We start from the raw sequence: 5,146 nt of genomic DNA, 5'->3' as shown, positions 1-5,146 counted from the left end.
ACAACCTGAGATTCCATCTTATACCACACAGAATGATGACCCTCAAGAAATCCCCCAATAACAAATGCTGTGGAGGCTGTGATGAAAAAGGAATCCTTCTCCATCATTGGTGGGCATGTAGTGTGGTATAACCACTATGGAAATCAGTGTGGAGAGTGCTCAAAAATCTAGAACTAGCGATCATATTTGACCCGGCTATTTCTTTCTTTGTATATTCTCAAAATAATTAAAAGCATCATTCTACAATGATACATGAGCACTGATATTTATAGCAGCACAATTTGTGACACCTAAATCTTAGAAGCAACTGAAATGCCCAGCATCTGAGGGTTGGATTAAGGAAAAGATACATTTTTCTTATACAATGAAGTATGACTCAGCCATAAAGAAGGATAAATGTGAGATGTTTGTTGTTAAATGAATTACCTTTGAGACCACAATCTTAAGTGGAATAAATTGGACAAGTATGTGTACATATTGCCTTGTCTCTGTGGTGTGAGAAACTGAAAGTATAAATAAGAACCAGAATGTAAATAGATGTTGTGAAAATAGGAAGAAATTTCTCAAAAGAGAAGGGAAACTGGGGAAGGGGGAAAGAGAAAGAAAGGAAGGGAAAAGCAAAAAAAAAAAGAGAGAGAGAGAGAAAGGAAGGAAAAATTTAAGACAAACGTTTGTAAATAAGGAGAGGAAGTAGGCTTGAAGGCAGGAGAGGGAAATGGGCAAAAGAGGAATCAAGATAGATCACGTACAGGTGCAGATTCCCTACTATCAGTATGATCATTATGTATAACAAAATTGTGCCAATAAACTTAATAAAAGCTTATCATAGTAAAAACAATTCCTGTTAAAACTTTCCATTTGGCTCTTTTACTTTTCATGTTGAATGTATTTGTAATTACTAAGGCAACTTCATATTTTTAAATGTGTTTTCTTAGCATATATTAGTTATATAAAATAATGTGTTTCATTTGGGCATATGAGAACACACATGTAACATTTTGATCATGCTCATCCCCAGTTATTCCTCCCCTTTTCCTGCCCCTCTTCCTGTTTCTCTTTCTCACCTCTAATAGTCTTCTTTCTACTTTCCAGTTATCACTTCTTTACTTTTCTCTCTAACTGATTTGGCTGTAGATTCCACATATGAAAGAAGACAAATAATCTGACACTCTGAGGCTGGCTTATTTCACTTAACATGACAGCCTCCAATTCCATTCATTGTTCCTGCGAATGACAAGATGTTGCTCTTTACATGACTGAATAATGTCCCACATTCTCCTTATGTATTCATCTGCTGAGAAGCACCTCAGCTGCTCCATGCCTTGGCCATTTTGGACTGTGATGCAATACATGGGTAGGCAAGTGTCACTGTAGTGTGCAATCTTTAGTTCTTCAGGAATATACTGGGGGGGTTGAGCTGGATCAAAACATATCTAAACTTCTATGTTGTGAAGTGACTACTGTACTGATTTCTATAGTGGCTATTTTAGGATAAGCTTATTTACATTTTCACCCTGATATAGAAGGGATTCTTTCCCCTGCATTCTGTTCAGCATTTACTGTTTATTGCATTCTTGATAGTAGCCATACTGGAATCTCAGTAGAGTTTTGATTTGCATTTCCCTAATGACTAAAGATAGTGAATGCAGATGATATGATTGTTTATTGAGAAGATTCTAAAAGCTCTAACAGAAGATTACTAGATCAGATAAACAAATTCAGCAAAGTGGCAGGACAAAATCAGCAGAGAAAACCCAATAGCTCTCCTATATAGTAATAATGAACCCTTTAAGAAGGAAACCAAGAAAAATTATTCTGTTTATAATAGCTTTAAAAAATAGAATACCGAAGGATGAGGGGTAAGGAGAAGGGGAAGAGAAGGTGAGAGGAATACAGATGTCCTATGTGCAAGAACATAGAAACCCCAGTTCTTGAAAACACTATGTGTCATAACACGAACTAAGACAAATAATATCAGCAAGCACGGAAAAGGAGATAAGGGAATCTGAGGAGGAAGGGGGAGGTAAAAAATCAAGGTATAATATGTACATGGATCCACTCCCAAAGATGACTGTAAACTGCATGAACTGCAAAGATGTACTAATAAAAAAAGTCACTCAGGAGATCTTAGATGCTCTAGGTGAGAGCACATGCATGTTAGATCCCCTGGACTAAGCTCGATTCACTTTCATGCTATTCACATCTCACTAAGGATTCATAATATGTACTTGTCTTAGTTACTCTTGGCTCATTGCTGGACAGATACCCGACACTCAAATTAGGGAAGGAAAAGTTTATTTAGTTCACAGTTACTGGAGGTTTCAGTGCATGTTCCGCTGACTCCAAGGCGGCCTGGCACATGGCACAGAGCAACCTTGCATGGCAGCGGCAAAGAGCAAGAGCACAACAGAGAGGCAGCAATACCTCAAGCAGCTGGCTTCTCTTCCCACCTTACATTGTAGTGCAAATTTCCTGCCCGAGGGCAAGTACAGCATCCACACCCACAATAATCAATCACAGACTCCAGAAGCCACCCCAAGACTGCATGAGGCTTTAGGGGGACACTTAGACACAAACCATAACAGTACTATATGTTGCTCATGTGATTGAGATCAGATTGAATTCGGGAACAACCATGCACATGGAGAGCCCCGAGATGATCCAACACCCTGCCAATCATTCCTGTCAAGCATATCTATAGATGCTGATTGCAATTATTTAGATGGCTTCTTACTGTGTTGTCCAGATGGAGTTTATGCTCGAGAACTTTCAGGCTCAGCCCCCGGAGTAGCTTGGATTACAGTCCCGGGCTGTATCTCCCAGCTCGAGTTTATTTCATTTCCTAGTAACATGGTCTTGGGGCTTGGGGAGGTGAGAAGAGAGAAGTGGGCCGAGCCGGTGGATGTGCGGCAATAACATGTCTGCGCCGCTGCCAGCCATCGTGCCCACTGCCGGGAAGGCCACCGCTGCGGTTATTTTCCTTCATGGATCGGGAGATACTGGACATGGATGGGCAGAAGTCTTTGCCCGTATCAGAAGTTCACATATCAAATATATCTGCCCACACGCACCTGTTATGCCTGTAATGTTAAATATGAACATGGCTATGCCTTCTTGGTTTGATGTCATTGGGCTTTCACCAGATTCTCAGGAGGATGAACCTGGAATTAAATGGGCAGCCAAAAGTGTACAAGCTTTAATAGACCAAGAGGTGAAGAATGGTATTCTTTTTAACAGAATTGTTTGGGGAGGATTTTTCTCAGGGAGGAGCTTTGTCTTTGTACACCGTCCTCACCACCCAGCAGAAGCTGGCAGGCGTCACTGCGCTGAGCTGTTGGCTTCCACTCTGGGCTTCGTTTCCACAGGGTCCTATCAGTGGTGTTAACAAAGATATTTCTATTCTCCAGTGCCATGGAGACTGTGACCCTTTAGTTCCCCTAATGTTTGGTTCCCTTACCGCTAAAAAACTAAAAACGTTGGTAGATCCAGCCAATGTAACTTCAAAACCTATGAAGGCATGATGCACAGCTCCTGCCAACAGGAAATGATGGATATCAAGCAGTTCATTGATAAACTCCTATGTCCACTGGATTGACATCTCCGAGAGGCCTTGTGTAGAAGCACACCAGCAGCATTGTAGTAGAGTACACACTTTTCCCCAGGCCCAGTTTTAGAATCTCTCATGTTTGCAGTGTTAAAATGTTTTGCAAATACACATTAATGATATATAATAAATAATGTTTCTTTGTGGGAAGTTTATGATCTTCTACATTTCTATACATGTATTTGTATAATGTGATCCAGAATATACTAGTATCAAAATAGGTGAGGCAGCTAGCTTCTTTTTCTCACATATAATTCAGCAAAATAATAAATTATTACAACCAGATTTTTTTATTACATCATTTGAAAATTATCAGTATGCTAATAAAAATTGGTTCAGGTAAAATGAACAGTTCAGATATCAATGATTTATGGGTGCCGTGACTTAGCCCATGGATTTATTCCAAAGTTGCTCAGCCATGGTGCAGTGTCTGTATTTTCTATATGTGTTCATTGTACATAACAGCTGTAGTGAATCAGAATAAGATGTTTCTATATTATTCTTGGTAACAGGGGTAATGCTTTTGCCAGGAAAGAGAAACACTGCTCTCTTTGTTTAATGGCCCCTTTATTTGAGGGATGAGGGTTTCCTTTTTCTTGATATCAGTTCTATTTAAAATTTTCTCATTTCAAGGAAAAAGTTTTCTTTCATGATTATTCTTCATAGCAGACCAAATATATTGCCTCCCTGCCGTAGACATCTACCATCAATGCCTGCTGTTATCAGACATTCTGAATTACAGGCGGACCATATTTAAAATCTATATGTACTATAAAATAAATCAAACATTATTTAAATTTCTTACATATTTGAAATCATTATACTTTAGTTCAAATGTGGACTTATTTAGTATCTTCAATTCTGATAATAAAAACTTATTATTTTTCTGAAAGTAATTGCATAATTAATCATATTCTGATAGGTACAGAAAATTTAACACTGATCTTAAAAGACTAATTCATAAAATTATTGGGGTTTGCCATGTTGAAATTAGTTTTGCTGTGCATATGTTTGAAACCAGCTACTGTGGAAAATGAATGATCAAATAAACAAAATTGCTTTATCTGCTAGTGGTCTTACTTGAAATTTTCACTTCCAATTATTTTTAAAAATTAGTCTTGGTGAAACGACCAAGGGCCACAGGATCCTGAATAGACCCAGAGAGCAGGCCTGGCGAGTGAGTGAGTCGACCTCGGGCCCGCTGGATCCTGAATAGACCAGGAGTGCATGCCCGGCAAGTGAGTGAGATGACCTGGGGCCCGCGGATCCTCATTCCACACAGGCTGCAGGCCCAGCAGGGAACCCTTCAGCAGAACTCCCTGCAAAGAGGCTAGAGGCAAGACCCACCCAGCTGATTCAAGAGCAGAGCATCTTCCCAGAGAGACACAAAGGGTTCAACTCTAACGCCTGCAGCAGAAAGAAGTGGAGCACACAGCCAGAACCAAACAACACCCACCTGGAGGAATCTGAACTCCATAGATCCAGACCTAGTGCTAAGGTAATAACTCTATCTAAGCTCTACACCAAAGGTCAGAAGACAGT

General features: G+C 39.8%; 1 pseudogene; it reads left to right on the top strand.

Moving 5' to 3' along the window:
* The first annotated feature begins 2,902 nt into the window (after positions 1-2,902).
* Positions 2,903-3,612, top strand: LOC101565414 (annotated as a pseudogene).
* Positions 3,613-5,146: the final 1,534 nt, after the last annotated feature.

Source organism: Octodon degus, unplaced genomic scaffold (assembly GCF_000260255.1).
Source record: "Octodon degus isolate 3935 unplaced genomic scaffold, OctDeg1.0 scaffold00110, whole genome shotgun sequence".
NCBI lineage: Eukaryota > Metazoa > Chordata > Mammalia > Rodentia > Octodontidae > Octodon > Octodon degus.
Note: the sequence above shows the minus strand (reverse complement) of the source record. Positions and strands in the feature narration are given on the sequence as shown.